Genomic DNA, 23,973 nt, shown 5'->3' with positions numbered 1-23,973 from the left:
CACACACTTACAAAGGCAGCTCGGAGACCCGAAGCTAGAGTGCCTGTCACCCACGGTGACTTACGGTCAGAGACAGCAACGCAAGACGGGGGGGCAGCAGTCCCCACGGCCCTCGTTACTCGGGGACACGTCCGGTGTGCCGGCCCAGCGAGCAGGCTGCAGACAGAGGATCGGGAGTCACACCCGAGCCCCCGCCGCGTTTGGGACCCACGAAGCTCCTGCTCCTTCCGTTTCTGGACCAGCAAGCAAAGCACTCCTCTGGGGACCCAGGGGGTGTGGCGGTCCGGACCCCCCATCTGGATGGGAAACTCACGCAGAGGCAGTGGGAAGGCACAGGCAAGCGATGTGGCTACTTTAAGCCTTTCGAAAGTAGCGTTAACTTACTGCGAAGGTCGAGATCCTTTGCAGGCTAGGATTCTTTATTTTTTTATTATTTAAAAATTTTTTTTAATGTTTATTTTTGAGAGACAGAGAGAGAGAGAGAGAGAGAAAGAGAGAGAGAGGCAAAGCACGAGCAAGGGAGAGGCAGAAAGAGGGAGACACAGAATCAGAAGCAGGCTCCAGGCTCTGAGCTGTTAGCACAGAGCCCGACGCGGGGCTTGAACTCACGAACCGCGAGATCATGACCTGAGCGGAAGTTGGCCGCTTAACTGACTGAGCCACCCAGGTGCCCTGAGGAGCGCCCTACTGTCTTTTTTTTTTTAATTTGTTTTTAATGCTTATTTATTATTGAAAGACAGAGAGTCAGAGCGTGAGCAGGGGAGGGGCAGAGGGAGAGGGAGACACAGAATCCGAAGCAGGATCCAGGCTCCGAGCTGTCAGCACAGAGCTCAACGTGGGGCTTGAACTCACGAACTGTGAGATCGTGGCCTGAGCTTAAGTCCGATGCTTCATCGACAGAGCCCCCCAGGCACCCCTCCTAAGGGATTCTTGAAAGCTCCCCCTTCCCTGCCCCCTTCTCCTTGATCTCTCTCTCTCCCTCATTATTTCCTAACTTTTAGCACTAGGCTCCGTGACCACTAAGCATATGGTGCTTTATCAGTGCTCACAAGGACATCTTGGGATATTATCATTAGTGCTGGTCCCAGGGCTTGGGCTCTGACCACCCGGAGGGGAGGCGGAGGTAGGTTTGGGAAGGACGTGCCTGCACCCTCCTTCCCCCACCCCTGCCCCCAGAGGCGCTGGGGGCTTGAGAGACCATCACCGCCTCACCAAGTCTCAGTCCCCTCCCATCTGCCACCGGACTCAAAGGTCCCGTCCCGTCCCCACACACCGGGAGGGCGGAAGGGCAGCGAGCCACAGAGCAGAGATGCCAGAGGCCCCACGGTGTCCCTCTGGGATTCGCTCATTACTCAGTTCATTACTCATTACTCCTGCTTCCCGGCACCTCGGCCAAAACTGCACAGGTCTTGGGAAGAACCTTTGAAGATCAGGCTGTCTTCCTGGTAGATGTCAGCTGCTTCTCAGGATTCGAGTGTCTCAGAAAGTCCTGGGCTTCACTTAAGCGAGTTTCTTTGAACCGAGAGGGGTTCCTCCCTTCCCCTCCGCTCTGTTGTTTTATGATTCAACACTGTTTACCCAGAAGCACATGGAAAGGACCAGTGCAGGCCATGCTGGCTCCCACGCCAAATCCAAGCGACTACACAAGCAAGGTCCACGTCGAGGCTGCTCGGCCCCTGCGGCTGACCCCGCTCCCTCGTGAGCAGCTACCGCGTGCCCACCGCCATGTGGCACGCTCTGCATACGACAGCACTTCCGATCTTGAAGCAGCCCCGTGTGGCAACTGCGACCTTAATTTACAAAGGAGGGAAATCGGGCCCCAGAGGCCACCTGCTGGGACGGGGCAGAGCAGGGACTCGAACCCACACACTTCACCCCAGAGCTCGTCTTTGTCACTCCAAGGCTGCCCTGTGTGCCCACCTGTTTTGAGAGTCAAACATCACAGCGACGGAGATCAGAATGCCTGGGTGGGGCGAACCCTCCTGGATAGCAGTTCAGGAGCTTAAGACAGGAGGCCGCTGGACGGAGCCACCTGCCTGGCTCTGGAGGACGGAGCCACCCCGCATGGCCCTGGAGGACAGAGCCACCCTGCACAGCCTCAAAGGACAGAGCCGCCCTGCACGGCCCTGGAGGACGGAGCCACCCTGCACGGCCCTGGAGGATGGAGCCACCCCGCATGGCCCTGGAGGACAGAGCTACCCTGCACGGCCTCGAAGGACAGAGCCACCCTGCACGGCCCTGGAGGACGGAGCCACCCTGCACGGCCCTGGAGGACGGAGCCACCCTGCATGGCCCTGGAGGATGGAGCCACCCCGCACGGCCCTGGAGGACGGAGCCACCTTGCACGGCCCTAGAGGACGGAGCCACCCTGCATGGCCCTGGAGGATGGAGCCACCCCGCACAGCCCTGGAGGACGGAGCCACCTTGCACGGCCCTAGAGGACGGAGCCACCCTGCACGGCCCTGGAGGATGGAGCCACCCTGCATGGCCCTGGAGGATGGAGCCACCCTGCATGGCCCTGGAGGACAGAGCCACCCTGCACAGCCTCAAAGGACAGAGCCGCCCTGCACGGCTCTGGAGGATGGAGCCACCCTGCAAGGCCCTGGAGGATGGAGCCACCCTGCATGGCCCTGGAGGACAGAGCTACCCTGCACGGCCTCGAAGGACAGAGCCACCCTGCACGGCCCTGGAGGACAGAGCCACCCTGCACAGCCTCGAAGGGCAGAGCCATCCTGCGCAGCCCTGGAGGACAGAGCCACCCTGCATGGCCTCGAAGGGCAGAGCCATCCTGCGCAGCCCTGGAGGACAGAGCCACCCTGCATGGCCTCGAAGGGCAGAGCCATCCTGCGCAGCCCTGGAGGACAGAGCCACCCTGCACGGCGTCGAAGGGCAGAGCCATCCTGTGCGGCCCTGGAGGACAGAGCCACCCTGCACAGCCCTGGAGGACAGAGCCACCCTTTACGGCCCTAGAGGACGGAGCCACCCTGCATGGCCCTGGAAGATGGAGCCACCCTGCATGGCCCTGGAGGACAGAGCCACCCCACATGGCCCTGGAGGACAGAGCCACCCCACATGGCCCTGGAGGACAGAGCCACCCCGCATGGTCCTGGAGGACAGAGCCACCCTGCATGGCCCTGGAAGATGGAGCCACCCTGCATGGCCCTGGAGGACAGAGCCACCCCGCATGGCCCTGGAGGACAGAGCCACCCTGCATGGCCCTGGAGGATGGAGCCACCCCGCACGGCCCTGGAGGACAGAGCCACCCCACATGGCCCTGGAGGACAGAGCCACCCCGCATGGCCCTGGAGGACAGAGCCACCCTGCATGGCCCTGGAGGACGGAGCCACCCTGCATGGCCCTGGAGGATGGAGCCACCCCGCACGGCCCTGGAGGATGGAGCCACCCCGCACATCCCTGGAGGACAGAGCCACCCCACATGGCCCTGGAGGACAGAGCCACCCTGCATGGCCCTGGAAGATGGAGCCACCCTGCACGCCCTCAGAGGACCAGTGTATGTTCCAGGCACTGCACGTGTTGGGTGCAAAGCCCCGAGTGGGTCACAAGAGGCATCTCCGGGGGAAGACACGGTCTCTGGTTGCAGGAATGTGAGGGTGAGCAGAGAAAGGCCCACGCGAAACCCCAGCCCTGCCCCCAGGGAGCAGAGCGTGAGAGGAAGTCCTCGTTCTCAGGGGGATGGTTGTGTCCACCGTGGGGACAGCGTGGTGGGAGAGGGGACACAGGTCTGGCTTCCAGGAAGGGCAGCAATGCAGGGATGGCGGTGTGTGTGTGACGGGTGGTCCTCCCCACTGCCCAGACCGTGGGGCTGCAGAGGGGGACGATGGGGCAGCCGAGATGAAGTCGGGGGTCCCTTGGGGGAACGGGGTCAAGGTCAGGATGGAGGTGGCCAGGGGCAGGGGGACTCCGGGCAGAGGACACTGTCCCCACACCCCACAGACAGAGGGACACTGGGGGCCGTGGGGTGGCCTGGAGGGAAGAGGCTCCTGAAGCAGAAACACGCACCTGCAGGCTCGCGGCCTCAGGCCCCAGCTGGAATCCGGCCGCGGATGGGAAACTCCAGGCTTCCGAGGAAAACCATCCCAGCGATCGCCGGCCCTCGGGTTTCCAGAAGCCCCAACTTCTGCATTCTGTCCGGCCCTCTGTCCACACCAGCTCCCCTCCTCCCCCCTCTGCCCCCGTCCAGATGCCTCCAGGAGGCAGGGCCCGAGAGCGCGATTGTGACACGGAGGCATGTGTCATATTGTAACTGGGTTTCCACATCCTCCTGGCTGAATTGTAAGCGCCTAGAAGAGGAACAAGGGCGAATAATGAAATATAGGGATGCAGGAAAAGAGGAAGCCACCGCGAGACACCAGGCCAACCGAAATGCGGACACTTACGGAGAAGTGACAGAAAGGGAAGCAGGAGTCAGGAATTGCATTCGGTGGCTGGGCCAGGCGCACACACACGTATGCACAGATGAACACTCACAGGCACAGACTCTCACACTCACATGCCCAGGCGCACAGAGACAGACTCTCACACGGACACACACTCACAGACACGTCCACACACACATTATACACAGACTCACGCACACTTATACACACTCACACACACATACACACAGACGTGGACACTCAGATACACACAGACTCACACACATGCACACTCATAAATACAGACTCACACACACACTTAGACACAGACACACACATGCACACTCATAAATACACATAGATTCACACACATATATACACAGATACACACTTATACACACAGACTCACACATATACACACACATACACACACACATACAGACATGTACACTCACATATTGACTCACACACACACGTACGCAGACACACTCACAGACACACACACACGCTCCCAGATACATGCTCTCACACACATACACACACACTTACAGACTCTCAAACACACTTACACATGCATATGCACACACTCATACAGAGACTCACACACAGATGCACACACACAGACACACATACTTACACAAAGACACCCACACAAACGCAGACACAGACTTTCACGCACAGACGCACTCACATACATTCACATAAACGCATATTCTCACACACACACATGCGCACATGCATATACACACTCTACACACACACTCACAGACACACAAACATATACACATCCACCCACATATGCACAGATAATGCTCTCACCTGGACACGTATATACTCACTATATATACACACATACATATACACCCCCCCCATACACACACAGTCTTACATGCACACATTCTCACATACACAGACTCACATGCTCACACATACACACTCATACACAGGCACACATATTCTCACACAGACACACGCACAGACCTCTACACATACACACACACACTCACACATACATACCCACGTACTTCTATACAGCTTCACTCAGATACACACACATATGGATATGCACCCTCACAGAGACACATACATACACTCACACTTACATACACACTTTCACACAGACACACATACTCTCGCATACACAGTCACACACACACCGTCTCCTATATGCATACAGTCACGCTCACACATATGTGCACACACATATACCGTCTCGCATACACAGACACAGAGTCACATGCTCGTACCCACACTCACACACGCTCACGAGCCTTTCCTCATCAAAGCAGACTTCTGCAAGGCAAGGCTGTCCTCGTCCGGGCCCCTGAACGAGGGACCAGTCCGGGCCGCGGCCCAGCTGTGTGAGGAGGTCCCGTCCCCGTATCCCCCGCATGTCTGCCCTCAGTGGTGTGAGGTCCAGAAAATCCCTGGTAATTCTAGGGGCCATGCTGTTATTTTTTCTCTGCCACTTAAAAGGCTGGAGTAAAACAGGGTGAAAAATCCTTTCGGCGTAATCAACACTGTAATCTTGGAGCTCAGACCAAAACGATGGAAAAACGAACAGAAAACGTTAACGACATTCAGGCAGATCCCCTTTGGGACTAAAAATACCCTTTCAAGAAACGAGAACAGACAGAGAGGAAAAAGCACGAAACTTAGGGAAGAAGGAGAAAGAAGTTGTGAATTAACCGGTTTGTGGTATTTTCTGCGTGTGGAGATAACCAGCGGGACTCTGGGTCAAAGGCATTCCCGCTGGAGGGGCGAGGAGGTCGCCGAGAAAAATCCTTATCTACCGTTTTCACAGGCGTGTAACGCAAGGGCGAGGGCCCCGCCGAGGGGGCCTCACCTCCGAGGCCTCTGGATTCACATGGGAAGCTCCCTCCAGGCACAGGTTTTAAAATGAATGCCCCCCTCTTCCCTGTTCCCTGGTGTCCAAGAGAAACAGTGGCTACTACCCCCAGGAATTATTACTGTTCTTGCAGAAAAACTGCTGCTTATCTCTTTAGACATTACACGTGAATAGAACCTTCCCGGGATCGTTTCTTTCCATTCATTCTTTGCAAGCGAGCACAGAACCGTTGCCATGAATTACAAACCAGAGAAGGCTCCGTGCACGGCCCGTGGGCAGAGCTCGGACGTGCGGGCAGCTCAGGACGGCCCTGTGCGTCCTCCCTCCCGTCCTGCTGTCAGGCCTCCCCGGGCCCTGGCCGCTGCTTATGTTCTTCAACCCTTCGTCACCGCCTGCTGATGGCCTGGACCCTCTAGATGCTTCCCCCTCCCTCACCTCCTAGAAGTGAGCTTCTGTCTGACGGCAGGGAGAGCACCGGGGCTCAGCTGTTTCCCCGAGCAGAGGGCGGCTGGTCAAATTTCCACCTACAGAGCCGACTGCCAGGGCTGTGACCCACCCTCCAGGCTTCCTGGGTGAATGTTCTAGACGACACTCTACGCCTCACACATGGTTCCTACCCCAACGTGACGCTGTGGACCCTGCAGTGTTGACGCCCAGCCATGCCACGTAAAACCAAGCCCCTGACGTTTTCCTCCACACGTAAACCTGAGTCTTACCGAGCACCTGTGATGCTGTCGCTCGTGACACCCACCGAGGATGGGACGTCTGCCCCGTGGCCACGGGCCTGCCACCAGGGGCACTGACGGCTGCCGTGTGAGACCCTCCTCCCCTGTATCAGCAAAATGGAGGTGGCCAGTGCTAGCCAGCACGGGGAGCTACCAGCCTGTGATTCCAAAATGTCCCAGTTCTTTTTTTCCCTTCAGTTTTGGCAGCTTGGTTTCTCATCTCTGAACCCTGTTTCTTTCTTTTCTTTCTTTCTTTCTCCCTTCCTTCCTTTCCTTCCCTTATCCCTTTCTTTCTTCCCTTTCTTTCTTTCTTCCCTTTCTTCCTCTCTTCCTCCCTTTCTTCTTTTCTTTTCTTTCTTTCTCTTTTCTTCCTTCCTTCCTTCCTTCCTTATTCCCTTTCTTTTCTCTTTCTTTCTTTCTTTCTTTCTTTCTTTCTTTCTTTCTTTCTTTCTTCCCTTCCTTCCTCTCTTCCTCTTTCTTTCTTTCTTTCCTTCTTTCTTCTCCCTTCCCTTTTCCCTTTCTTTCTTTCTTTTCTTTCTTTCTTTCTTTCCTTCCTTCCTTCCTCTCTTCCTCCCTTTCTTCTTTTCTTTCTTTTACTTTCTTTCTTTCTTTCTTTCTTCCTTTCCTTCCCTTTTCCCTTTCTTTTTCTTTTCTTTCTTTCTTTCTTCCCTTCCTTCCTCTCTTCCTCCCTTTCTTTCTTTCTTTCTTCCCTTCCTTCCTCTCTTCCTCCCTTTCTTCTTTTCTTTCTTTCTTTCTTCCTTTCCTTCCCTTTTCCTTTTCTTTTCTTTCTTTTCTTTCTTTCTTTCTTTCTTTCTTTCTTTCTTTCTTTCTTTCTTTCTTCCCTTCCTTCCTCTCTTCCTCCCTTTCTTTCTTTCTTTCTTTCTTTCTTTCTTTCTTCCTTCTTCCTCTTTCTTTCTCCCTTCCTCCTTCTCTTTCTTCCTTTCTTCCTTCCTTCCTTTCTTTCTATCTATCCAAAAAATAATACACAGTAGCAAAGACCTCACCTGGGCACCACACCACCCCGCCGTCCCACCTGCAGCCTGTTGGCCACCTTTCACCTGCTGTGGGCAGGTGTGCCCCGTGCACCCCATGTCGTCTGCTCAGCTGTGCCATATTCTGTCTCTCTGCCCAGGGCATTGGAGGCTCCAGGAAAACCTGTGCTGTGCACCAGCAGTTCCCAACCAGGACCCTCACCCTCCATGGGGCAGCCTTTGGCCAGTGGGGGGTGCCATGCATGCCCCCTCCTGCATTCTGCCCCCCGGAGGGGGGGGGAGGGAGCTCTGGTGGGATGGAAGCCTGGTCCCCCACAGCAGTGGCAGGTGCATATCTGCATGGGTTTTCCCTTGTCCCTGCTCCCGTCTCTTGGTCCTGCCCCCCACCAGGCTGGAGAACAATTGAGAAGCATCTCGCACGCACAAATGGCAAACCTGGGGTTTTTGAGCCCCCAGTGACTGATACACCAGTGTCTGCAGATGCTCCGGGGGAATTCTGCCTTCTCTGGACCCTCTGTCGGGGGGGGGGGGGCAGAAAGAGAGGGAGACACAGAATGCAAAGCAGGCTCCAGGTTCTGAGCTGTCAGCACACATCCTGACCTGGGGCTCTCTCACAAACCGTGAGATCATGACCTGAGCCGAAGTCAGCCACTTGACTGACTGAGCCACCTGGGCACCCGTGGCATTGAGTTTTAATACAATTCCTGCATCCCGCATCTGGGACAGGTTGGGTCCCCAGGCCAAGGGATCCCCTGCCTGGTAACCAAGGTGCCGGGAGATGTATGTAAAGGAAAGTTTTAGGAACTTGCTGGTAGATTCAGAGATTCACTAACAACAGATGCCCTTCAATAAAAACAACACAGTTGAAGACCGATCGTGGAGCCAAAACTTCATCTACCGGCCCCTGGCCATCAGGCTGCTCCCAGCCCCGGCCTCAGTTTCCCTACATGAAGACACCATACCTGTCCCTCCATTTGGTGACTTCAGAGAGCCCCAGCTGTCATGGCTGGGCTGATGCATAAAAGAAGGGGGCAGGCCTCTTTCCCTCCCGTCTCTGACAAGCCTTAGCACAAACACTGCAGAATCAGAGCCTCGAGTTCAGGGAATGAGCAGGAGACTGGACATCAGGCCCGTTCTGGGGAGGCGTGGTGGTGTGCCAGGGCTCTGGAGGCTAGGCCTGCCCGTTAGGGCAAGAGTTGTGGCAGACGGGATTAAGGGGAAAGAAAAGCAGGTTTCTCTGGCTCTCTATCTGGACAAAGTGGAACTGCAAATCCCACGGGACGGGAGAGGAAGAGCGTGGGCTCCAGGCACATTGTTGGTGGCTCCGTGGTTCCTCTGGCCTCCAGACCTCCCAGCTTCTGTCTTTTATGATGAGATCCTACCGTAAGATCTAAGCAAGGAGAAGAGGTGTGGGAAGGTGTGATCTTGCTTATTGAAGAGCAATATTTATTTTGGGGCAACTGGGTGGCTCAGTCAGCTACGCATCCGACTTGTGGTTTCAGCTCAGGTCACGACCTCGTGGTTCATGAGTTCGAACCCTGCATCAGGCTCTGTGCTGGTGGCACGGAGCCTGCTTGGGATGATCTCTCTCTCTCTCTCTCTCTCTCTCTCTCTCTCTCTCTGCCTCTCCCCCCCCACTCTCTCTCTCTCTCCCAAATAAATTAACTTGAAAAAAAGAGAGCAATATTTATTTTCAGAACACTGAGTATTAAGAAAGTTCTAAAAATATATGAGGGAAAATGTACAGCATGTGGAATTCACAGAAAGTTTTGCCCTCTGCAATGACAAAATATTCATATTTTGGTCACCAATTACTCCAAGGTTGGTCGCGGTTGAGGGCCAAGTGAAATAAAATGTCTAATAAAGTAACAATAAGACATATTTTTGCACATTAGATCAAGAATTGTCATCAGCCTTTCCCATTTTGGCTTGAGGCTCTGGGTTTAAGTGATAGAAAGAAATACAGTGTAAACTTAAACTGGATCAAACTTAAACTAAAGATCAAAGAAATGGCGAATGTAATCCCTTTGCCTGATTCTGAGCTGCTAAACTTAAAGAATATAGACTCGAGGGGGCGCTCGGGCAGCTCAGTCAGTTGAGCATCTGACTCGTGATCTCAGCTCGGGGCATGATCTCACTGTTCGGAGGTTCGAGCCCCGCGTCAGGCTCTGAGTTGATAGTGTGGAACCTGCCTAGGATTCTCTCTCTCTCTCTCTCTCTCTCTCTCTCTCTCTCTCTCTCTGCCCCTCCCCTGCTCACAATCTCTCTCTCAAAATAAGTACACTTTAAAAAATAGAGAGACTTGGGGGAATCATCCCGTTGATATTACACTGACTCAGAAGTCAGACATCCACCTATACCACGTGGTGGTAACGGGTCAAGAATGAGAAAGTAAAACCAGCCTCTGAGGCAACCGACAAAAAGAGAACTCAGAAGCCTTTGAACCAGATTCACGCGTCTACTCACGGGTGAGTCCCTGTGACACTCACGGGCCCTCACCTCATGCACACTTTTGAAAATGATTAAATGGTTCTTTCTTAACCTAACACCCAGCAGATTAGAAGTTGCATATTAGAAAGTTGAGGCCGACGCTGAAAACACTATGCAACCAGATAAGAGAACTCGAGAGCCAGGGTCATTTAGGGAACAGAGATAAGGTCCACAGGGGCGCTGACTTTTTCCAACAGTGAAGCACAGGGCTCAGCCCACACGGCCAGACAAATGCAAGTCTTATTTCTGGCCGCAAGAGGACTACCTCTTGGCCATCTGGACCGAATATCTGGAAGTCAACAGGCCGCTGCACTGGCGACGTGAGAAATGTCTGAGGAAGGAAGGAATAAATAAAGAGTAAATGAATGAACGGACAGCACAGTCCTTCCTGCACACGGGGTTTACAATTCGCCAAATGTGTGCACACAGATCACCTCTCCGGAACGCCCAAGTTAGTATTTACAATAGCAGACCTGAGCTGAGAAGAGAACGTTGAAATGTTTTCAAGATATTCTTGAAAGAATCTCAGGGGGTCAAGTGGGTTCTAGAAAGATCCCTCATCCCAACGGGTTAAATATACTGAAAATAAAATGGGTAGGTTTGAGTAGTTTAGAAAATGTGGTCACGAAGGAATGTTCCCTCCCCGCCACATGCTAGATGAATAAGTTGGTGGAGGTGCCCTTGAACGTGAACCATGAGCGTGCGTGTCAGACTGAGTTCAGATCACTGACCAGCTTGCTGAAGGATTTCACTTACAACAGGGACAGTGACTTTTGCCTCACATATCCATTTCTGGGCAGAGAAACTGTGGATTTTCATTGCAACTGTGTGCCAAGTGCATAAATCTTAGGTAGGGGTTAAAAGGGTTTGGTGTCGACTGCTTCCAGGGTTTTGCTGCCGGGCAAGTAGATATGGAGGAAATACAGAACATTCTGAGATTAAAAACAGGAAACGGGTGAATTCATTGCCCCTTCTGGGAAATGATGAAATGAAATGTGTTTCAACCTTAAGGTGTAATCATGCAAAACTGCGTTTATCAAGGTTATTAAGACATATGATTTCTCATCAAGATAAATGACTTTTTAAAATTAAAAAAACCAAGGGGCGCCTGGGTGGCTCAGCCAGTTAAGCGTCTGGACTCTTGGTTTCGGCTCAGGTCATGATCTCTCGGTTTCGTGAGTTCGAGCCCTGTGTTGGGCTCTGCAATGACAGTGCAGAGCCTGCTCGGGCTTCTCTCTCTGCCCCTCCCAAAATAAATCAACTGAAACAAATAAATAAAATTTAAAAGCCCAACTAATATACAGGTTCAATCCACCCCACTCCCATAACATAAAACTACAAAGAGCTAGATGCTTGAGGATTTTCTAGTACTAGACAATTAGACACGAAAGCAAGAAAGTCTCTAATGAACAATTGTGGTGTGGTGAGTACCTCAGTGATCTCACATTGGAACTTATAAAGTTGAGAACTGGCTGTCTTTGTTCAGAGCTGTGCCACGTGAGCTGGATTAAACAATGAGAGGCACTGTGCAACAACCCCAAACCCTTATGCTAGAAAGCACAACTGGTTATTTTTAAAAGCAAGTCTTCAACAACAAGCCAGGGAAGCCCACCGTGTCCTCTGCCTGCTGACGCCCACTGGCACAGGCAGGGCCCACGGCGGCAGCACCGAAAACCCAGCGCGCGGGGATCGTGGCCCCAATCGCTCCGCGTGCCCACGGATGCCTTTTCGCAGACTAACACACACAGCGGTTGTACAAATCACACCAAAGATCTCCGTTTATGAGTAACCCATGCAAATGAGCGGCAACGAAAGAACAGAAAATGATGGGAAATCTGACAGCACACATGTTTTCACACTTCGATGACACATGTCTAACGGTTAAGAACGGAGGCAGTTATCTGCGTGTGATGTAAGGCCATCGTCAGAGTCTACTGGGGTAACATGCTATCGTGACCCAATAGACCTTGCCTCTGGCCTGCCTCCAAGCCCTGCCCGGGGGTTCTCTATCCAGCTGCCAAATCAGCCGTGAGCAAACCCTCGAAACCAGGAAGAAGGGCCAGGGCACGTATTGCTGGTGGGTTCACCCAGTTCCCAAATACGGCATCCGTGCCGTGCAGATTAACGGGATATGATAGTGGTAAGGAGGTATGGATGTTCTGTCTTCTTGGGAAGCACAGACCCACCTTGGTGGCTGCGCCCTGCAACAGAAGGCCTGAACCATTCCCCATGCATCCCAGGATCTCCCACCATGCTCCTCTGAGTAGGGGGCATCAGCATGTGGCCACATGGTCACTGACGGTGACTCGAATCCTGCCCCTGCCCCGGGACCACCCCCTTACTGCCACTGCTTCTCACACCTCTGCTCAGACACCTCAACAGGCCTGGGGGTCATTTCATTCGTTTCTCACATGGGTTCTTGAACCTAATTTTGGTATTGTCAAACTTGTTGCTTTCTGAACCAATGTGGAAAATAAATAGGATACATTGTCTTGTTTCTAAAGCCTTGACTCAACCTTTGCCTGGAGGGTGTCCCTATCTGCCCACCTGATTTCCTACAGATTCTGTAACATAACTTAAAATATACGCATTAATTCCCTAAATGTGACTGGGTTTCAGGTAGGGAAAAACACAAAAGGGAAGAGAAGAAATGGTTGAAATTGGCATTCATCTGGGGGGATGCTATTCCCATGACTCCTCCCATTCCCCACACCCATGGCCATGACTGCCTATGGAACACATCCACTGAAGGCCTTCTCCAAGGTCAGCCCTGCTCCCAGAATCTCCCCTGAGCCCACTCAGAAACCCGGTTGCCATGGCACTTCCTTGGCCCTCAGTTGTGTCCCCCCAACCTGTCCCTTTCTCCCATCCATCTCTAAAATTCTACCTGTGCTTGAAGGGATAGAATACACGTCATGTCTTCTAAAATCCTACATAGGTTCCATCAGGGGCGCCTGGGGGGCTCACTCAGTCGACCGTCTGACTTCAGCTCAGGTCACGATGTCGCAGTTCATGAGTTCGAGCCCCGCGTTGGGCTCTGTGCTGACCACTCTGAGCCTAGAACCTGCTTCGGATTCTGTGTCTCCCCCTCTCTCTGTTCCTCCCCCACTTGTGCTCTATTTCTGTCTCTCTCTCAAAAACAAATAAACATTAAATACAATTGAAAAAAAAAACACTGATTTTGCTCCTTCTCTGTTTCTGGGTTTTGGTACCTCCAACCACTGCAGCATTTTGTGTGTCCTGCTCCCTGAGGAAGTCCCCCCAGTGTGCCTCCCTCACCCTCTTTGTTCCTTACAACGTGTGCAACAAATGTTCCAAGGATGGTCCAGCCTGGCCGGCAGATATCACAATCGAACTTTTCTACCAGTTTCCTAACGCCATTTAGAATTCCAGGATGTTTCATTATATTAGTCAACTAATATCACGCTTTGGATGGTAACAAAGATCATAAACACACAGGCTTCACATAAAAAATGGTAGCAACACAGCGCCAAAAGAACGCAAGACTTAGAATCAGAGAACTTGAGTTTACACGGGTTGTGGGATTTGTAGATCAGTGAATTGACCTCACTAATTTTATAACCAACCATGAGCTCAAGATGGAGGCCCAATGACCCCAAGTGCCCACTGCCATTTTAGGCAGTCTGGGCACGGGGACCTTCTTCACCTACAAAGCAGAGAAAGCACTGTGAGGACTAAGTTGGATAAGCCACGTCACCACCACCACCGTGCTCTACCTCCCTCCAATCCATTTTGAGTTAAAAGGAAAGGCTGTTAGCATCTTCAGCACATGAGTCTGGTGTGTTGTGTTCAACCACTGGGCACCATCGCTGCGTAAGGTAGCAATCCGCTTACTGGAATTCTTTTGTGCCGACTGTCTCCAGTTCTGTTTGCATTTATTTACTTTTTCTCATGTTTGTGTTCAGAACAGCGGCCAGCTTTCCACCACATGCGGCACAGACATTGGTTCAATTTGCCCATCCCAAAAACAAAATGGTGGCCAGGCTCGGTTCTCCAGTGGGCGGAGCCTCGGAGTCGGTATGCTGTGACATCCATGGTTTCGAACCCACCACGTTCTTGCTCTGATCTGGGTAGTGATGTGGAAGCAGCACCTCACAGAGGTGTTTTACCTCAAAGAGTGTGCCAAAAATAACTGTTCCTCAACGCACACATCCCACACTCATTTGTGTGTGCGTGTGAGAATTTTGCTAACAGCCAAGTTAGAGGGCATCTCATGAAATCACTTCTCAGCAATTCTTTCTCTTTTGTGGCTGGGACTCATATGCTCTTTTCCACGGATTCTGAAAAGTCGGCCGTGTTGTTTCCAGGAACACCAAGTGAAGACTTCAAAGAATTCATTTTCCTGACCAACCAAACACAATCCACTTCTCTGCCTATTTACTACTACGAAAGGTGCGGCCCGCGGATGGGCAATAGGCAGATTTGTCTGAAACGGGAATTCTCGGGGAAGTGTCCCTGGCGTATCACAGGGAAATCTATCACAGGGATTTTCTTTGCTCTTCCTAAATAAAGAACATACTTCGCATTTTGATCATGGTAAAACGTCCCTCCTTTTGATCTCCCGTCTGTCTGTGGAGCTTGGAACGTGAGCCTTCCTGACCCAAAATGCTGGCAGTGTGGGAAGGAAAATGCATTCACCACAGCAGCGTGACGTTGTCGGGCACAGACCCCGAGGACTTGTCTGAACCCTCACGGGGAGAGCCATCCATGTCGCTGTCATTGTAAAGCACACTTTCTATCTGATTTCCCTTTTGCTTCAACTTCCTGAGAAATCTTTCTGTATCTACGGCAGGCCACTTGCACCTGAAAGATCCAGGAAACGGTGACACCACGCTGGACATTTACACTGAGCTTGGAAATCCTGGATGGAAGGGACAGACCCATCTGTCTGCAGGTAACATGATAACATTTCCATTTACAAAAGTAAAAATTAAACTCCATGAAAAGCCTGACGGACACAGGCATGTGCAAGACTGGCTTTGCCTGGAATGAACCGATTCAAGACCATCCCGGTGGAAACAGTGGCATATTTTTTTGCTTTGATGCCTGGTGTGAATTTTGCTCCTTTTAAAGAACTTGCAAAAACGTAGCTGGCAATGGTTTAGCTCCCCTATGTCAATCTCATCCTTTATTTTTTAAAGTTTTATTTATTTTTGAGCATGGGGGAGGGGCAGAGAGACAGGAGGACAGAGGATCCGAAGCAGGCTGCATGCTGATAGCAGAGAGCCCAATGCGGGGCTCGAACTCACAACTGGGAGATCATGACCTGAGCCGAAGCTGGACGCTTAACCGACTGAGCCACCCAGGCGCCCCCCGATTTCATTCTAATTAAAAAAAACACACAGATTATCTAAATGATGAAAAGGAAAAAATAAAGGGGCAGTGGGTACATTTTCAGGTGGGCTTCTCCCGAAGTTGCTGTTAAGAGGAGCATCTTAAGGGAAGAAGACGTCTTATTCATGGCTGTACCTATGTCTGGCATTCCAAGAACTTAGCAGGCTGATGGGAAGCACACCCCACTGAACAAGACAGTGATAAATGCCTGATCCTACTCTGAGATCCAAATATCCCGGGCAATGCCTCAGCAGTTATGTCCGAGAAACTCATGCACGTCTTCTGAGTTGACAGTTGACAGGGGTTGTGGCTGCACGAAAACTAACACAGCTGCCTGCATGTAAACCCGTTGCATTTGGAGGAGCCGGGCCCTGTGCAAGGAAGGTTCTGTTCCCGCTAAGCTCTCTGCCCTCCAGAACTAGAATATTCAAGTTCACAAACCTGGAAAACATGTTTAATAGCCACGTTTTTACAGACCACGAGTCCCTCAGGACTACACAGCTTTCTTGCTACCTTCCATCACATCCCGAGGGCGAACGTAGCTTTGGACAAAGGTGAGCTCACCAGAGGCAGTGACCAGGGCCGGCAGAGCCCTCCGGGTGCCGAGTTTGGGGAAGGACCTGGCACATAGCCAATGTCTGGGGAAGGGCGGGGGGACCCTCAAAGGAAGTGAAGCAAATGTAATATCGTGCTGATTTCATCCCACTTGGAGGGACCCAGGAAACGTTAGCCAGGAGGAGGGGGTGTTCAGAGGGCTTAGTGTGGCTGCCTTCAGTGACCAGAAGGGCCCCCACAACTCACTGCCAGTGTGGCTCTAGATACAAGCAGATTTGATTTCACGACTTTGCTAATCATCAGCGTCAACCTAAGGCTGTCCTGGGAGACATGCAAATGGGCTGGCCCTTTCCCCATCAACGATGCTGAAGGACTTAACGTGCTGGGCTCCTGTTAGCTTAGTGGCCTTCCTTCTGGAATGCTTTATGGGAGGGGGCCCCACTGCGCAGCAGAAGCCTGACAGTGATCAAACGCATGGTGTGCGGCTGGCTCAGTGGGTGGGGGTTGGGGGCGGAGGGAGGCGCCAGAAGCTTTCCTAAATTTTCCTTGTTTCCTTCCCGTGCAGAGGCTCTGAATCACCTTTCCACTCGGGGTACAGTGACCTAGCAGTCAGTGCACCTGACAAGAGCAGCCAGGAACTTTAATGCATCAACCTGAATATTTTAGCAGATGTTCAAAACCGGGCAGAAGTGTCTATGAGACAAGAAGATCATTTATTCTAGATTTTATTTCTATAATTTTTAAAATTCCATTTATTTATTTATTTATTTATTTATTTATTTATTTATTTATTTTGAGAGACAGGGAGTGGAGGAGGGGCAGAGAGAAGAGGGAGACACAGAATCTGAAGCAGATTCCAGGCTCCGAGCTGTAAGCACAGAGCCTGACACGGGGCTCGAACCCACGAACCGTGAGATCATGACCTGAGCTGAAGTCGGATGCTCAACCGACTGAGCCACCCAGGCGCCCCTCTATAATTTTTTACTATTTTACTGTTTTCCTCTCTCTACTCAATTGTGTCCTTCCTGTTTGCCATGGAAGGTAAGCTCTCAGAGCCCATGGGTTTTTTCTGTCTTGGTGGCCCCCGTGCCTGACAGGCTGCCTGGGACAAAGTGGGTACTTAGGAAGCATTTATCTTATGAACTGATCCTTGGAGCCACTCAGTCCCACCTCCAGCTTGTTCCCCTGCATGCTGGGATGCCAATGCCACTCGACACTTGGGCTAATCACTTAGCTTCAAACCTACCATCCTATGTGGTGCCTGGGCTTCCTGGGGGTGTAGACAGTTTATTGAACTCCTTGCGGGAGCCAGTTCTCATGCGGCCTGATGCCCATGACATCTAGTCTCTCAGCCCGTAACATGTTCAGTGATTGCACGTTAAAGACAATATGGTATTGGACAACGTATCAGTAAGAACTCAGATTTATTTTTAGCTTTGAAGGCTGGATAGGATAGAATAAATTCTTAGTATACAACTATGAACATCTTGATAAGATAACTCGGTATAGGACCCAGTAATTACTTCTGAGATCCCGAGATGCCGTTAATTCAGATTATTTGTCCCCTGAAGGGTGGACAGAGGGGGTTATCTTCGAAGACTCTAGACTGCAAGGCAAACCCTAATCACACAGCAAAACTGAAAAGGCTCATTTCCCTCATCTTTTCCCATTTACGTTTGACTTAAATTTTTATTTTATTTTATTTTTGAGAGATGCAGAGCACGAGCAGGGGAGGGGCTGAGAAAGGGAAGCACAGAATCGGAAGCAGGCTCCAGGCTTCGAACTGTCAGCACAGAGCCCGACGCAGGGCTTGAACCCATAAACCGCGAGATCATGACCTGAGCTAAAGTTGGACACTTAACCGACTGAGCCACCCAAGCGCCCCTGACTTAAATTTTGAGATGACACATCTTATTTTTCCCTCAGCTGTGAAGCAGGGCTCCCTTCCTTCTGCTAACTGTTTTTACTTGATGGTTACAACACTGGCTCTTTCAGCTCCCCCCCGAGATGACTTTCTATTTCTGCGGCCAGGCTCACGAAAAGACAGCCTGAAGAGGGTTTTCGCCATACACCGAACTTGGCGTTTCTGTAAGGTGGGATGTTGGTTATGTTTCTCCTTCCCCCCACACTGTGTTCTGTGACGGGGAAGAAACCGTAGGGGAAACGCTTACTTGCCTGTGAGGGTCTCGCAGTCTAGCTGAACCCTGTGGGCAGGTGCACAGTAGCCCCTCCCCCCCCAACCCCGGGCAGCTTACACCAGATGCTAAGCCTTGCACCACAGGTGTCTTTGTGCTTTCTGTGCCTCTTGTGTCGAAAAAGTGAAAGAATTCTAGGCGTGCTTAGAGGAAGTTAGGCAAACATTCTGGGAGTTCTAAAATACGCTTCCTAGAGGGCAAAGAATGTGACTGCACGGGTTGGCCGTGTGTAAAGAGAAGGAGCTTCTAAACATGACCCAATGACATCATCAAGATCCACCGGAAGGGACAGAGACATGAACATGGAGGTTGGCAAAGGGCGTGGTCTGTCCATCCGTCCATCCGTCCGTCCATCCATCTATCCATCTATCCATCCATCCGTGAGGAAATGCATATGGTAAACACATGGCAAATTTTCATCCCTTCCAACCCAGGTAGGTAGGTTAGCAGACTTTAAATTTTTTTTTAATGTTTATTTATTTTTGAGAGAGAGAGAGTGCAAGCAGGGGAGGGGCAGAGAGAGGGAGAGACACAGAATCCGAAGCAGGCTCCAGGCTCCGAGCTGTCGGCACAGAGCCCGACGCCCCTAAATAAACATCTTTTTAAATGTTTATTTATTTTTCAGAAGAGAGAGAGAGAGAGCCTGCGCACGAGTGTGTGATCAGGGGACGGGCAGAGAGAGAGAGAGAGGGAAACACAGAATCCGAAGCAGGCTCCAGGCTCCGAGCCGTCAGCATAGAGCCCGATGCGGGGCTCGAACCCACAGGCCGAGAGATCTTGACCTGAGCCGAAGTCGGAAGCTTAACTGACTGAGCCACCCAGGCGCCCCCAGGTTAACACACTTTTATTTTATTTTATTTTATTTTATTTTATTTTATTATTTTTTTATTTTATTTTATTTTTTTTTTAATTTTTTTTTTAAGTTTATTTATTTTTGAGACAGAGAGAGACAGAGCATGAACAGGGGAGGGTCAGAGAGAGTGGGAGACACAGAATCGGAAGCAGGCTCCAGGCTCTGAGCCATCAGCCCAGAACCTGACGCGGGGCTCGAACTCACTGACCGCGAGATCGTGACCTGAGCCAAAGTCGGACACTTAACCGACTGAGCCACCCAGGCGCCCCCAGGTTAACACACTTTTAAAACAGCACTTCCCACACTCTGCATTTAGGAAAACCGCAGGACACATTCAGTGTGTTTTGCACATGAAGGTAGTGGGTGGTTAGTCTGCCCCGCATCACAGCTGCAGTGAGGCTGAGAGACCAGATTTAACCCAGACCTTCTGCTTCAAAACCTTCTACGATAAGCTAGACTCATCGTCCAGAGGAGTTCTTTTAGGGTGAACCTTTATGGCAGCCCTGAAAACAATTCTCACTGCTTTATAATTAAAATTTGGTGGTTTTTTTTTAAGATTTTTTTTTTTTTTTGAGAGAGAGAAAGCACAAGCAGGGGATGGGCGCAGAGACAGAGAGAGAGAGAGAGAGAGAGAGAGAGAGAGAGAGAGAGAGAGAGAATCCTAAGCCACATTGTCAGGGCAGAGCCCGATGTGGGGCTCGATCTCATGAACCAGGAGGTCATGACCCGAGCCGAAATCAAGAGTCAGACGTCCAACCGACTTGAGCCGCCCAGACGCGCCCTAACTGATGGCAGGTAACCCCTGTCTAACTCGCCGAACAAGCAGCAAAAAGCAAGAGTTAGTGACCTGGAGACCCGTGTGGCTCTGACTCTCAGTTACCTACCATACAGGTGCATGGGACCCGAGGGTACCTGGGGTGGCCTTGCCTCTGGCCTCTTGAAATGGTCTATTCCTGGGCAAAAGGTTTCAGCCACTGGTCCCTGGACCCAAGGAACAGAATTCTGATGAAACTGTACCAAGATCAATGTTGAAAGAAAGGAAGGCAGGAAGGTCGGAAAGAGGGAAAGAGGGAAGGAAGGAAGGGAGAAAGGGAAGAAGAGGAAGAGAGAAGAAAAGCAAGAAAGGAGGAGGGAAGAAGGAAGGGGGGAAAAATTAAGAAAGAAGGAAAATAAAAAGGAAGGGAAGAAAGGCAGCAAAGAAAGCAAAAAGGATCACCAGACAGGAATAGGACAATCAGAGCCACAAGGCTGAATCTGTGACTCTGTGGGTCCTGGCATGCTCAGGAAACACAGCAGCCACAGGAGGACACGCTGTCTCCCGAAATGCAGGAAGGACAGCAATTAGTAAGCATGTGGCGTCCTCGTACAGGAAGGCTGGGGTCTGGGCTGCACGCAGGGAGGCAGGGTCGGGCGCCCGAGCGCCCCGTGGCCAGGCTCTCGGGACATGGGTGCTGAAGGGGGACATCAGGCTTCCCTAAAGGCAGATTGCTGCTGCCCTTCCTACTAAAAGAAATAAAAAAGCCTTCCCTTTACCACCTCTGCTCCCATCGCTTCATCAGGCTGCAGCAGTATCTTTTAGGAAGTTATTGAGAAGTTTCATTGTCCCCAATTTTTAAAAACAATTTCACAGATGCGATGGTGTCTGTCTTAGAAGCTTTATGCCTGTCCTCAAATGCTGTGCTCGTGGAATGTGCTTCAGGTCTATAAAGCAATTGCTTCGTTTCAAAAAGAAAAAAGAAAAAAGAAACCCTCGAAACAAAAAGGACTGTATTTCTGTCTGTACGGAACTCAGTCACTCGGTTTTGGAAAACGAACTGGTTTCTGCACGTTGACAGACTGCCCTGTTCTCGTTATTTTAGAGAGCTTCATGAGAGGCCGACCAGTCACCTCCAGTTAGGACAGAGCTGGGGCGCCTGGGTGGCTCAGTCGGTTGAGCGTCCGACTTCGGCTCAGGTGACGATGTCACAGTTCATCGGTTTGAGCCCCGAGTCGGGCTCTGTGCTGACAGCTCAGAGCCTGGAATCTGCTTTGGATTCTGTGTCTCCCTCTCTTTCTGCCCCTCCCCTGCTTGCTCTCTCTCTCTCTCTCTCTCTCAAAAATAAATAAACATTTTTAAAAAAAGATAGAGCTACATAAAATAAACCAGACTGACATAGAAATTGGACTGGACCTAGATTTTCTCTAAATCAAATGGGGCTCAACACGGAAGAGCCAAAACAAGCAAATTTTCACCTTAATTGGGGAGGACAATTGAGAAAACATTTTGAAGAGAAAACTGACTTAAACGCTACTTTGGAGCGGTGATAAATGACCAGCTGTTGGCCAAATTTCAGCAAGGATCAATCTGAAAAGGTTTTCTATGACAGGTAGCACAGCCCTTTCCAGAACTCTGGACATCCAGCAGGTGGCCCCTGGCCAAGGTGGCTTCTGAGTGCTCAAAATGTGGCCACTGTGAATTGAGATGTGTCATATGCGTAACACATACTGCGGTGCAAAGACTACAACCAAAGAACAGTCTAGTACTCACTAACGATGGCTTATGTTGAGTGCGTGTTCGAATAAGAATACTTGGGGTGTGCCCCGTCCAGTCAGATAAATTAAAATGGATCTCACCTGCGCCATTTTCTTTTTGAATGAGTCTACTGGGAAACTGAGAATTATGGCTGTGGGTCTCATGCTGTCTTCATCGGACAGTGCTGCCCTAGGACATCTGATTCCTACATTTCACGAATACATTCCAGGGATGCGGGTTCTTACTCATCTGTGATACCCCTGTTCCCAGACAAGGACTGAGAGCTGGCACATGTCAGAAGGCCCAGAGCCCGGCTGTCTGCCCAGGACCCAACTGGAAAGAGCCACACGGGACATCTAGAGAGTGTGACTGTGTGTGCTGTGTGTGCGTCCAGGGAAGCCTGATCTTAAGGATGAGTTTTTAGGAGACACTCCGTCAGTAATAAAAAAAAAAAACCAGCCAGTGAGGGGTCCTGGCTGGCTCAGTCAGAAGAGCACACAGCTCTTGATCTCAGGGTCATGAGTTCGAGCCTCACGCTAGGCATGGAGCCTACTTAAAAAAAAAAAAAACTGTAGAAACACTTACTGAAACAGGAAGACAAACACAGAACTTTTAATGCTGGCAGCTCCAAAGTTCAGCGTGGGGACTGTTTTATTAGCAACAATGGCACTGCTTTGCTGTTGTGAGTCTATGTAGTGTTTACAGTGACAAAATAACTCAGTTATCTTCTCGGGGTTAAAACCACTTCACTCAAAACCACAGCCTTCTCTACCGAGCGTGGATTTCACCGAAGACAGATTCCCCTGTGACTCCAGGCCGAAATAAGGGGTGGCCACACCAGAGAGTCGTTAATGGTCATTATGGAACACGATGGCGCGAACCCGGGCCATCTGAGCGCTCTGGGGGCCCTGGCGGGGTTCTAGATCGCCCGCTGCACAGCGTGGCGATTGTGAAAGCAGGATGATTCTGCCGGGTTCCAAGAAGAAGAGACAAAAAAGAATCGTTGAGCCGCCTGCCGGGCCGTCATAAAAAAGTTCTTTTCCCATTTCTGCAGGATTTCGTTCTGAAAAAGAGAATGGCCACCTTTGCCACGCGCTCTGCAGCAGGGAGCTGGCTGGAGGCCTTCCATCGATCGCACCCGCCCGGTGGGGAAAGACACCGGATGTTCAGGGCTTCACCGGAATCCTGCCCTGGTGATTTCAGTGGAAATCGACAGCCTGCAGCCACATCCCCTGTGGGGGAAATACTCTCCTGGCAGGCAGCCTTGCAGAGACACACCCAAGGCCCGCTGCTCAAAGGTCCCTGCAGCTCGCTCCCTCCCCAAAGTAGGGCACAGAGGGCTCTTTGGCTAATGGGACTGCAGCACCCAGCAGGTGCTTTGAGGCAGGAACTTGCAAAGAGCGTCCGCGGGGCTTGGGACAGTCGGGTTTGCCTCCGGTAATGTCCCCAGCTGCTTGCATATGGCCGAGCCCTTGCTGAGAAAGTGTCCCTACTGAAGCCACTGCACGCCCAAGGACAATGGAAGGGGTCAACCCCCAGATGTCTGTACAGACACCTCAGGGTTGTATGTAATCCAAGAAAGTCAGTCACCGAAACTTTCTTTTCAGAAGCCCAATCCCAAGTTTTGAAGGATTTGGTGAGGCTAGACGCTTTCCTGGAAGAAAGTCACTGTGATGCAGTCACCTATTCCTGTAACGTGGACAAGCCTTGCTTTGCATTTGAAAGCCCTTCAAGCCAAAATAACAGCAAGAGGAATAAAAATATCTCATCGGTTAGGCACAGAAATGCTTTTTTTAAAAATATTTATTCATTTTTTTGACACAGAGAGAGAGAGCAAGTAGGGGAGGGGCAGAGAGAGAGGGGGACACACAGAATCCGAAACAGGCTCCAGGCTCCGAGCTGTCCACAGAGCCCAATGCGGGGCTTGAACCCACGAACCGCGAGATCATGACCTGAGCTGAAGTCAGACGCTTAACCAACTGAATGCCCCACGGAAATGCTTTTCTAATCACACTCCCAGCAACAAAACCAGCATGCGAGGGGGACATTCTATGTATTAATACAGAGAGGG

General features: G+C 51.3%; 1 protein-coding gene and 1 long non-coding RNA gene across 19 annotated transcripts in view; both read right to left on the bottom strand.

Annotated features, from left to right (window-relative positions):
• The window catches only part of IKZF1 (IKAROS family zinc finger 1), a 102,699-nt gene that overhangs the window by 44,849 nt on the left and 33,877 nt on the right, over positions 1-23,973 (bottom strand). Inside the window, exon 1 of one of the 18 annotated variants that reach the window (XM_019451021.2) lies at positions 4,021-4,684. The exons of the other annotated variants lie outside the window; for them this stretch is intronic. The gene's annotated coding sequence lies outside the window, so the exon portion shown is untranslated. Of the gene's footprint in view, positions 1-4,020; positions 4,685-23,973 lie in introns of those variants that run through there. 18 annotated transcript variants of the gene reach the window in all.
• LOC128775692 (uncharacterized) lies at positions 471-2,708 on the bottom strand. Its single transcript, XR_008420629.1, has 2 exons — positions 2,676-2,708; positions 471-2,032 (listed from the first exon to the last, which is right to left on the bottom strand). It is a non-coding gene; the product is annotated as an uncharacterized LOC128775692 (long non-coding RNA).

Source organism: Panthera pardus, unplaced genomic scaffold (genome assembly GCF_024362965.1).
Source record: "Panthera pardus isolate Hobbes unplaced genomic scaffold, ASM2436296v1 HiC_scaffold_8, whole genome shotgun sequence".
In the NCBI taxonomy this organism is placed as follows: Eukaryota; Metazoa; Chordata; class Mammalia; order Carnivora; family Felidae; genus Panthera; species Panthera pardus.
Note: the sequence above shows the minus strand (reverse complement) of the source record. Positions and strands in the feature narration are given on the sequence as shown.